Raw genomic sequence first — 13,389 nt, forward strand, 5'->3', positions numbered from 1 at the left:
GTGCAGCTAAGAATAAGCGTTAAATAAAATTTCACCTCACTGTGTTATCTTACAATTTATTTTTTGATGATGGACACAAAACGACATGATAAATATCATAAATTGTAAAACTTTGATAAATCTCTTTTTCTAGAATATCAAATAAATATCAGATATATTCAGTATTGTATCAACCACCAGTGATCAGAGTGGTGCCATCAAAACTACTAAAGTTGAATACATTTCATTTTTAGGCTAAATTTTTAGACTTCTTAGTGGAAGAATAGTGAAATCATGTATTTTTACCTTTTTGATTCTTTTTGGAGTCCCTGGATAGTACACTCCCGAGAGTGTACTATTTATATATTTATTAAAACTATTGTGGTGAAATACCCAATAGCCAGTACTTCGGAATCGTATTGTATCAAATTCACTTTTAATTACATAAAGGGCTTAACGCTTTCTGAACAAAGTACAGAACTAAATCTGGAGAATAGCTTTTCATCTATTCTGGTGACAGAAATTTCATATGAAATAAGTTCGAAAAATATGCATAGTTGTTTCCTCATCTTCGAAGCGTTATCTGCGTTTCGAATTAGCAGATAACCGAAGTTTATGTAGGTGATATTTCAGACTATAATGATCCGTAATAAAACCCATTATCAAACTTGAATTACCTTTTGAGAATTTAAGAATGTTTTTCTTCCTCTCCTTAGTTATTTGTTTTGTACTGGCCAAGTTTAACCCACATAATGGAAAGTCTACTAACTTTCTGCTGGATATAATAATTATATTAATCTCTTTTCTACAAATTCTTAATCTCACTAATAATGATATAATTAGAATAAGATCTTAACGGGTACAAATCCGTTATGTTTGTAGTAATACAAACACAACCCTGGGAATCCGCTGCTCGCCGAAGTATGCAATTAACGCAGTTCTCTTAGTTTTGCCAAGAAACTTGAATTCATTTTGACTTTAAACTGTATGACTTTGGAATTAGTTGAGCAGAAATAAGTCTATAATTCTCCAACAGTATGGACACTGAATCGAAAAAACAAGTATGTGTCTTGGTTATTCCCTGTGCTAATACACAAACGGAAGAGGCAATAAAACTCTGTAAAGTAGGTTCTATACTACTTTTTGTTAACGCAACAGGGCTAAGAGACCTACTCTAAACCCAGAAGGGAACGCAATAGACCCGATGATCGCAACGCCTCATCCCTTAAGAATAATAATAATAATCTTTGTTGTTATTTCCACATTTTATTTTTATTGTTATATAAGTAAAACTGCATACCAATATTTTTAAAATTAACGTATTGTGGACTATGAGCAGAACTTAAGCATTTATGGACGTCCATTATCTGCGTATTCTTTTGTATGCTGTCTGGTAAGGAAATGAACTTTAAAGTGAAGATGCTTTAAAATCAGAACTAAAATATATGATATCAAAATTTGGTTAGCAATTTTATTTAATGAGAAATAAAGTTTTTACAATTCCTATCTCACCAATTAGCCTTATATGATTTTAACTCGAAATATCTTCTTATAAAAACACTTTTATGAAAAATGCAAACTCGGTTTTCTGTACTCTTTTATAATAACATTGAAAACACAAGTTCGAATTCTATAAAAATATTAATTAAAATAGAGAATAATATAAAATATTATATTTCAAATCTTTCGTTCTTTTAGTGGTTTAAGTTAGCGTGCCCACAATCGGTCTTCATAAACTTCTGAAGCCTTTACCCAAAATTAGTTATAACAAAATCTAATCTAATTCAGAAGTTGAATTTTTTTATCCGATTAGAAATCAAAAAAGTCACGAAAAAGTCATATAGCAGACTTTTCCATACACTGGATGAAGACAATTCTCTTTTTAAGATCAAAAATTGATTAGAAGTCTGATGGGATACCTATCATAAAAAAATGAAAATAAGTGGGGTGTAATATATCAGGAAAAAGTGAATTATGATTCTTATTTGATGTAATAAAGCACCTTGCATCAAACCATAATATTTTTGCTCATCAACATAATCAAGGGTTTGATGCCTTGTCTTCATTAATTCATTTATTAGTATTATCTAATAGGCTATATATTATCTCAGAAGCATTGGAGGAAATCTGCAATTAAAAAAGAATTTTGTTGCAGAAACAAATAAACCACCATCCAAACTTATTTCTAACAATCAATATGATTGTATAAATATGGTTTCAGACAGAGAATCAAATACTACACCGCCTTTGGTTCAATTAAAAAATCTTATCAAATCCGATTTACATATCTAAAAATAGACTGGCATTGCACTATTAAAAGCTGGTTTTGACACAGTGTGATGTTCTTAATTTTGGAATACGGATTTTTGATTGTTCTATTTCAGTTATAAAGACAATTAAATCAATTTAGAGTTATGGAAGATTAAGAGGCCATGTAAAAATAATCTCGTTAGTTAAAATGTTCTCGTCCATAACGTTCTTGTCATGCTTTAGTACTTTATATTACTTAAACTATAGACTTTCCGATGACACTGCATTATTATTATCAATTATTTTGCCTTTGATATATAACATAATCTTTAGAATACTCTTATACTTTTAACAATTACTTAAAGAAGTAGATAATCATGAAAACTCCAATAGATATTCAGGTTAATAATTTTTCCAGTAACTTTCGCTTTTAGTTTATTTAAGATCCATTTAGGTAGGTTAAGACTCAACGTACTTCCACCAAACATGTCATCAATAAAGTACATAGATAAATTTTCCTTTATCACCATTTAAAATAAATGAAGAAGAGCAAGCGTGTCTGTGAAAAGAAGGTAATATGCATGCTCTTACTTGAGTTTAATCGCGTATGCTAATTCGTTGGAAAATATTCGATAGGTTCAAATATTCATTGAAATCTTTAGTTACGAATTAAGGAAGCTGTAACTTCAGCTAATGTGGAATTGTCAAAGCAAGGATTAGTGAGCCCATCGGAGGTAAAAAGGTATACAGCCTGGGTTGAGAACACTAAACAGAAGAATTTCGACCATTATGTACATTTTGGTGATGGTAAAATTTTCCACTTCTATTATTAGACTGTGTTTAACACGAGGGCTGTTATAGATATTTCCGGCCTAATAATGAAAATGCGAATATTTATCATCAAAAACTGTTTTATTGTTTTTCAAAGTATTCTCCAGCCTGATTTATACACTTTTGCGTGCGCTCAAACCAATTGTCGAAGCAACTTTTCCACTCCGATTGAGACACCTCCAAAACATGGTTTTTGAACGCTTCAACAGCATCTTCTAGCGACGAAAATCGTTGACCACTCATTTTTTTCTTGATGTGCGGGTCAACGAGAATAAAAAGAAGTCATTAGGTGCCAAGTCAGGGCTGTACGGCGGATGATCCATCAATTCTTCGTTTTGGCCGGTCAAAAAGGCGCTAGTTTGAGCCGATGTGTGAGAGCTCGCGTTGTCATGGTGAACAATGATTCTCTTCTCTTGTTCGTTTTTCAAATTTCTCAGAAGACTTCAGGTAAACAAAATGTGATGTACCACTCAGAAGTGACCGTCCTTCGTTGCTCAAGCGGAACAGTCGCCACATGACCAGTTTTGACGAAGAAACAAGCGACCATTTGCTTCAAAATGCTTCTTCCACGAACAACTTTCGTTGGATTTGACTCGTCTTCGAAAACTCACACAGTCGATTGTTGTTTTATTTCGGCCTTATAAATGTCTTTTGAAGAAACGCGAACGTATTTTTTCAACATTTTTATGCACCAGTCGACACGAGCCTTTCTTTAAGCGAATGTCAAATTGTGCGGGATCCAACGAGAACAAACCTTTTTTACGGCCAGCTGTTGATGCAATATCGAATGTATGCTGGTGGGAGAAATGCCCAAGGATGCCTCTATTTCACGGTATGTCACATGATGATCTTGCATTATCAGTTCGTGCACGGCCTCAATGTTCTCTGGCACAACGGTCGTTTTTGGACGACCTTCACGGAATTCGCCGGAGCGAGCGTCGGCCACGATTGAATTCATTAAAACAGTTTTTCACAGTACTATAGGATGGTGCTTCATCGTCATACAAAGATTTAAGTTCATCAATGCACTCTTGTCGTGATCGCTGAAAAATGTTCACGTGTTAATTTCATTTTTTAGCCGAGATGAATTTTTCAAGTCTCTGTAAATAAAACAATTCACAGTAAAATGACAACACGTTCTGAGTGATGTTAGCTAAAAAATGTCAACCTTTCCAATGGAAATGTTAGATTGTACCTGGCAACACTTAATGTTGCCTAGGCCAGAAATACATATAGCAGCCCTCGTAGTTTAAGTTTTAGGGAATATATATCCGAGTTTACGCTGCATAAACAATGTGAATCAAACAGCACAACAGCTGGGAAGAAGAAACTGGAGAATGATAGCAAACGACAGAGATACGTGGAGAATTTTCAAAAGGGAGACCAAGATTCAACTAGGATCGTTGGCCTACTAATGATGATAATGATGGTTATTAGACTGTGTTTAATAGTTTGAGTTTTAGGATATATATATCTTAATTTTAAATCTTGGCTTGAGGATTACACCCAACTCTTTTTTTACACGGTTTCTTTTTACACGGATTTAAAGTTACACGGTTGAAAAAAAAAATTTTTTTGTGAAAAATTTTTAATCTAGTCTCACATCGGTCTCAAAATCACTGTCTTGTTTGACACTTGTCATTTTTTTTACATGGTTTTTTTTACACGGATTTCTGAGGAACGTTCAGAAACATTCATCAGAAAAGTCTGTTTACTTCATATAGTTGTACTTGATTTACTTATCTTTTAAGAAGATAGTTTTATAATACATTGCACATTCATATCATTTTAAACTGCGTTTGAATATTTTAAATATCTTATCATTAATCACAAGATCATTACAATTATTATTAAAATTCTTAATAAATATTTCTTATAAAATGCAAACACAATTAGGAGATTCGCTTTAAAATTATTTTGTTTCCGTCTTGGATTTGCGAATTTGTGGATTTGTGGTGCTTCGAGTTCCTTACTTGCCTTTGCTAATATGGTAATTTTTATTGTTTTGACTTAATCGGAAAAACATCTTTCATTTGATATTTAACATTGCAAACAAGCCAAGCTGTTGCCAGAAAGTCTGCTCCGTCTGCGATGGGAAATGAGGGAATTAAAAAAATCACACCAATTAAGTGCGAGTTCATTTCGTTTCAATGAGGTTTGCCTTTATTCTGTATTTGCAGAATTTAATTTATCTGCGATATTAAGGCGTTAAGTGAATTACTTATTTTTCGTAAAAGGTAAAAATGCGTCACCTTTCATGTTGCTTGTGTCCATGTGTCCATGTGTCCATGTGTCTACTGAGCGCGAATTTGAATCTCAAGTTGTGAATTCGGAGCCTAGCGAAATGCGAGGTGTGCATGCGACATTGGTGTTGATGCCTGCTGCTGTTCTTGCTGATGGTACTGATGGTGCTAGCTGATGATGTTAGTCGGGCTGCCGTTGGAATATTGCACTACTATTCACATTCCTGTCGTACTGATCGATGCGATTGATCGTCTTCATCATGCAACTGTGCACCGCAATACATATTACGACTGTTAAGCCAACCAAAAGGCAAAAAGGGACAAGCAACATGTTGAACATGCAAGTGGAACCTTTTTGGCTTAGCGTGTTGGATGAACTTTCGGGTACAAATCGTGCCAAATGAAGCAACTGCAGAATGACTGTAAGCGGTGATTTTTACTGTGAGATAGTCAGTGACATATATATATATATAAATAAATATGTATATAAGATAGAGGTGCATACGACATACGTACGAACACAAACATTTGGCACAAAATTAAGAGATATTTATAAGCAGCACGAAAAGCACTTAATGCAAACGCCTTTGGCAATTAACAGAAAATAATTCGTCCAATAAAGATTCTCGCACAGCCGACCAACAACAAATAAAAATATATTAAAAAAAAAATAAAACTGAAAATAAAATGAAATAAAATAATGAGAATTAAGATTTTTTGTTTTATTAAAACAAACACAGCCGATATGAGTGCAAAAGCAAATGAGATTACATTCTTGTACCTCTTATCGGTCCTAAATTGGTCCATCCAGACGAGGAAAATGGCGTACATGGAAGTAGTTGAAGATTAAAGCTTGCAAGTGGATGCGATTACCGCACTATTTGCCGGAGTAGTAAGGCTTAGCCGGAGTGTAACTATTCCGTGATTAATTTTGCTTAATTGAAAAATTATACGAAGGGCAGCTCACTGCATTTCTGCTGGTCATAGGCTCATCATTAATTTCGAAAGCTGCCCCCAAACAAGCAATAATGAAATAATAAAATTTTATAATAAAACTCAACAACAAAGGTTTGGGTGTTGGCCACAAATTTTGACATTTGTTCATCATTGCCGGTTATTGCTGACTATTAGTGATTCTATGGACCATTACAACCAGTGACGATTGCTGTCAATCCGCGTGCAGCTGAAATGATCGACTGTCTATACAGATCAGCAGCAACATCGGCCGCAATATCAGCAGTAACAGGTCGTTCGGTGGCAGCAGCAAAGCGCCAGTTGAAAATGTTTTTAATTTGTCATACAAACATTTTTCACTACAATAGACGGATAGTGCTTTCAGCATTTTAATTGTTTTCATCGGCGATGACGCCTCTCGCTGGTTCCCAACAAACACAACAAAGGTGCTCGTGCAGTGAATGGGAGCGATCAAAGCACTTGTTGAGAGCAGCGAACATTATAACCGAATTCGTATTATCGCATTTACTCCTCTCCGCTACGCTTTGGGACTCCGTTCAAGAATCGATTATTCAAGTGGACAATTTGACAAGCGTAAAATTAAAATTTCAAAGAGGCACCAGCACCACATCAAGTCAAATATAATTATCCACGAGAAAATGTTAAATTTAACCAAATTTAAAAAATTCGACTTTTCTTTTTCGTCTTTTATTGTACAATTATTTCTATATTTTTATATTTGAATTTATTTTCAACAATTTCATGAATGGAATGGAATTTGAAGCTTCCAGTTGCGAAGCGACGTAGTCTAGAGTTGATTGGACGTCAATTTTTTGACGTTGTTAAGTGGTTTTTATGTGTGTCACTTCTCAAAATCTACACTGGAGTATCCATTGTTAATATAAATCCTCTTTACTTGAATTGGAGTGTAAGTGCCGATAATAGGTCATCTTAAGTAAAATTGTGTGGTAGCCATAATTTGTCAAATTATATATCAATTTTAATATTCAATCATGATTTTGTTTCTTAATTCAAATCAATTTACATACAAATAATTTACAAAATATGTTGATCAGATATACTACAGCTCTTCGGAATAATAGAATAGGATTCACGTACGGGCGCAAAGGACTTCCAAGAAATTTGGTAAGTTGTGTAAAGCTCTACTAAATTATCCACTTACTTTAAAGTGAGCCCGATTAAAAAACGGAATGTGATTGCGTATATATCCATGTCACATTTTGTCAAGAACATTGTATATTTAGAAAAAGAATACCTTTTTGAATATGTACTGAAATTAAGAAGTTAGTGCATACAATAATATCATATGAAATTCATTGAGCAATTGCGTCCAAAATCCATCTAAAATCATTCTTTTTTAAATTTACTCATTTCTAGTACTCGCACAGACTTCTTACAAAATTTGTTTTTGGGATTAAATAGAAGTCATCATATGTCACGCTACTCGTCTACATTACTTAAATTAATGATTTAAGGTGATAAAATTAATTATTTTATTTGTAACTTATTTTTATTTCTACTACCAATGGTATCCAATTAGTTTAGATTTAAAAACGGGTTGGGACATACCCACTTTAGTTCCATAGACGAGTAACAGTTAAAAATGCCATTATATCCTTTGGGGAGATGTTGCCTAATTCCGTTATAAGTGGATAGGCAGTTGATAAGTACCAAAGTCTGAGTCTAGCCAGACTATCACACTGACACAGAATGTGCTCTGCTGTTTCCTCTTCTTCGCAACAAAGTGTACAGCTATCGTCTCTTGTAATACTTAGGTTCGATAGATACTTTTTTACTCTGCAATGTCCAGTGCGAAACCCTGTGATAAGTCGGATGCCATTTCTGTTCAGCATTAGAAGCTTCCTAATTCTGGCTTTTGATCGTGTTGACATGAATTTTTTAGCTTGCCTATAATCAATTACATTATCCCAATCAATCTGAGCTTCTCTTTTCAGCAATTCGTTAATTTTAAGTTTGGTATCTGATACTTCTAGGCTACGGTGCTAACCAAAAAGGTAATGTTAAAGAAGTAGTGTATTGTTAGCACATTAGATTAGGTAAGGTGAAATAATGTATAATGTTAAAGCAATTATCTATAGTAACGACAATAAGCACAAGACTGAATTTACTCCTCCAATGTTATAGGCAACAACCAGAGATAGAAAAGGAACCACTTAGTTTTATTAGACCAGTTGATTTTTAATAAGTACACCCCTCCAGTAATGTACTATACTTTTATGAAAGGAAATAATATCGGCATAGTGTCGAAGAATGAAACGATGATATTTAAATTTTAGTCAATCGAAAGACAAAATAATCATCGCACCACACATTTTTTAATTGAAATTCCTCAACGTCCTTTGGACCATTTCTATTTTTGTTAGATAATATAGGCTATTAGTGAATTAAAACCTAGAAAGATTATATATTTATTTAAGTTGCTTCTTTTTAGTTGTTTGAATTGGGCATTAAAGTACATTGCCAAGACTAAGCAGTATAGAATATTAATGGTAAGAGAATATAACATTCAATATTAGCATTTTTTTAGGAATGATAAGGAATGCTAAGATGACCAGATTGGAGAGTACAAAATTCTTACAAACAAATATACTCTTTCACAAATGTACTTTACATCTAATTTAAATACCAGTTTAGCGTCTAATATAACGCCTAAAGAATTATTGAATGAGCATTATTGAACTTTACAGTAAAAAGCTAGGCTTTTGTTTCCACGAAAAACGCATTTCTTGAATGTTACTGATATAAACACCGATTCTTCATTTTGAGAAATATTGCACTAAGGACTTTAGTGCCACATAATTTAATATTCGCCTTATGGCACTTTTGGATATTCCCTCCCAAAGGAAGGAAAGTCAACTGTGTAAATATTGTATAGAATGCGGTATATGCAAGATCCTTGAACAATAGTCGTATTGCAACAATAATGGTATTTTTTTTGAGTAAACTCTACCATTGAAATCTCGGAACGATCTATTATTGAAATAGTTTCAATTTATACATTGAATTTTTTTATCGACCATTGAATTTCGCAATATATCAATATATCTTTTATATACACATTGGTAATAAAGAGCAGTATTATCTCAATATTTGGAAAACGATATTTTTATAAGACATTGAGAGTGACCGACATTCAAATTATTCAATTCAGTTATTAAACTTAATTTTTAGTGTATTTGAATGTAAGTTTTCCTTCGGTTGATGAATCAATAAATAATAGAAAAAATGTGCTTTCGCACTGCTACTTTTAATCATTAATATTACTCAACGTGATCATTCTTCGAGTTCTTCGATTTCTTTTGAATATATAAATTTTCTTTCTTTGTAAAAGTGTCCAAATAAGTTTGCGATATTTTACAGATCTTTGCAACTAAAATGTTCATATCCGAACTTTAAAGATTTCTATTAAATTTTTCGAATTTTATCTGAATAGCGTATCAACTATTGACTATTGATAGCGTATCAACTGTGTTTTCAAATTTGCAGTCTTTAAGTGGATCTGTTACGATTGCTCCATTTTCAAGTGTTATTTGAACAATCACAGTAAGATCGTCTTAATATCTTTCATGTTGCCTTTGAGAGTTCTGATTCCTGAGTCTCGGTAAAATTTGTTACGTGTCCAAAGCATTTCTCAAGTTCTAGAACAAAGTTTAGTTGATAAAAATAAATCAAATACTTTCAAAGTAACAACATACCGAAGTGATATATGTATAAATCCAGTTTTTCGGAAATTTAAAGTATTTTCTTGCAATGTACTAGTGATCAGTCTTACGACAACATATATCTGGAAATTGAAATAAAATGTTAATCAAGAACTTCATTACTCTGTCCAAATGATATTCTGATTTGTATTGATTGATATGAATTAAAAGAATTTTTTGTAAGGTATACCATTTGTTTCATATGATCCACAAGCATTAGGTGTTGAATCCAAATATAGCGTTAAATAATTTTCTTGAAATCAAATTGGTAAACTTTTTACAAAATCATATTCAAAAGGTATGAACCGTAGACTACGAAAAATAAAGAAAATAGACCAATACAACTAACATATCTTAGCACATCTTTTATTGTAAATAAAAAGTTTATTGTATAAAGGAGTTTCTAAAAAACTAACATTAGTAATCGTTGCATTAATCCTCATTCTTTGCATCACGAAATGGAAGTCCTCTCGATCCAAGAGTTGTTTCTTTAAAGCTTATTCGCCCATATTTGATAGGCAATAAATCTTTTGAAGGTTCACTACTATTTTACGAGTACTGCGGGTTTTTAGTACAGTTTTCAACAAAAATCTTCTTTTGTGAAAACCAATTTAATTAAATATATATTAGCCATTATTATTAATGACCGATTGCCATTTTCGATACTTCTATATAATTTCATCGGTGTAGAACTTCTGCAGTTTATCGACTAAAAGCTTTTCCAAGTAATTCTCAGCGACCAATTAAGAAAGTTTTGTGGAGATCAAAATAAATAATAGTACAAAGTTCGGGCTATTTGATAGGTGCATCAAAGCTTCCTAATCAAGTTCCATCAATTTGTTCCGAGTAATCAAAGATGGCTAATTTTGGTCACTGTTTCTTGATTGTTTCATTCAAATGTTGAAGTTGTGAATAGTAGAAGACCAAATAAACCAACCCTGTCAAATACTCAACATATTCTTGTTTGAAGTCAATCCAGGATATGAAGTTGTTTGTGAAGGGTAACCGGTATTTGGCAATAATCGGTTGCATGGGATATTCTTGTATTTAAACAATTTTTTATCACCCGTGATGTTTCGTACCCTGCCGTCTTCGGACAGCTTGCGTGTGAATCTTACTCCACAAGTTGCAAAACTTCATGCGCTTTTTAGTGACTGGCTGATTAGAGTCAGACGCATCTTCGACGTCGGAATTTACGGAATAGGTACAGGTACACAATTACCTTCACAAAACAATGTAATCTCAAATGTTAGTGTTGCCAGAAAACATGGGAACCAACATCATCTAGTGACACAAAACGCTTGAAGCACAGTTTAAAACAAAATATATTTTTAAGAAATATTTGCAAAGAACAGATAAATGATTTTGGCTCAATGCATCAAGATCCACATTTTAATATATTCTCTCTATACCTTAATATTAGTTTTTAAAGCCAATAAAATATTCATAATTCTTTTCTTAATCTTAATATATTCTCTCTATACCTTAATATTAGTTTTTAAAGCCAATAAAATATTCATAATTCTCGTGTCAATATATATACATTAAGACCGAAAGGTTTTCGGATATTCTCATTTAAAATTCGCGCGCTGTATGTTTTTCGATATTTTAAGTTTATGTAGTTTGGCAGCACTGTCCTTAATTACTATGCCAAAAATGAGCGCGATCTGTCAGACAGTTCGTTTACGGCAGCTGTTGACACCAGTTCACCTCAGTAGTGCGTTGCGAAAAAAACAATGGAAAAAAATATTGAACAAAGAGTTTGCATCAAATTTTGTTTTTCGAACGAAATTTCGTGTGCAGAATCGTTGCGAATGCTACAAAAGGCTTATGGGGAATCAGTTTTATCGAAAACTCAAGTTTATGAGTGGTACAAAGCCTTTCAGGACTGTCGTACGACCGTCGAAGACATGCCGCGTTCTGGACGACCTTCGACCTCTACCACCGACGAAAACATTGAAAAGGCAAAGGAAATCGTGTTCAAAAATCCTCATGTGAGTGTTAGAGAGATAGCACGAGAGCTAGGCATCGGTCGTGAGATGGCTCGTTTGATTTTGGTGGACAATTTGTGTATGCGACGTGTCAACGCCCGGCTTGTTCCGATTCACCTCAATTTGTTCAACATTATCAACGATTTTAAGGCCAAACATTCAATAAATACCATCGAACAGCCACCGTATTCACCTGATCTTGCACCGTGTGACTTTTTCCTGTTTCCCAACCTCAAATTACCACTCAGAGGAACGCGTTTTGAATCCATAGAAGACGTAAAACAGAATTCGCAGAGGGAACTCAAAGCCATACCGGAAAGCGCCTATAAAAAATGTTTTGATGATTGGAAGAAACGTTGGCATTTGTGTATCGCTTCTAATGGAGCATATTTTGAAGGAGATAAAATAAATATTGATGAAGGTTAAGAATTTTGCGTTTTATTTAAAATTTCCCGAAAACTTTTCGGTCACAATGTATGTATATAAATTGTATACATATATTGTACGTCGTTAAATATGGATGTCTTGAGGTCTGTCATTAATAAGAATATTATATGGAATACAGCGAACTTTTGTAGTCATCACGTAAGAATCTTTACTAATAATAATCTTGAAAATGTTATGTACATATGTATAATGTAATATATATTTGTCAAATATTTATTTTTTCCAACAAATTTTAATCTGTGTCTAATTAACAAATACACAACAATTGTCACAGATCTGACAGTCCTTGCCCTTAGACATGACTTTGACAAGATGGTCAATCGTACTCCATCAAATTGAAAATTGTTTTATTGCGTATTGTTTAGATGTGACTGGGACGACGTTCTTTGGGCTAAAGTCTACCAAAATTTGTTGTTAACAATAACTCAACATTATAGTCATTATTCGCTCACAACAAGGAAAAGAACTTCATCCCAGAAACATCATTTAGCATTGAAAGTGGAGCATTAATCATGTTTTTTATTTACAAATGACTGCAAAGTTAAATCCAAATCACTGATTGAATGTAGAATGAACCTAATATCCGTATTACCGTTTATCAGAAGCGTTCATTAATTTGAATTAAGGTTATTAAAAATTGTAACAAATCATGATGACCCCGAATAATGTTGAGATTAAGAACAGAAAAACCAAAACATTTTTTCAGCGAAGCAGTTAGGCAAAAACCCGCTTCGTCTTCGAATGTTTAGGCAATTTTGCCAAATCATCTCCAAAGTTAATTAAAACAGAAATTTATCACACTCTTTACTGTTTCAGTGGTGTAATCACTACATCGATTTCTGAATGCGAGAGTTATGAGGAACGAGTAAAACATGATCGATTTCAATATTTTGTGATCACACAGCAAGAAATAATTTGGATTGCTCTACTGCCCAGCGATTTCAATGGATT

This window comes from Teleopsis dalmanni, chromosome 1 (assembly GCF_002237135.1).
Source record: "Teleopsis dalmanni isolate 2A chromosome 1, ASM223713v2, whole genome shotgun sequence".
Taxonomy (NCBI): Eukaryota; Metazoa; Arthropoda; class Insecta; order Diptera; family Diopsidae; genus Teleopsis; species Teleopsis dalmanni.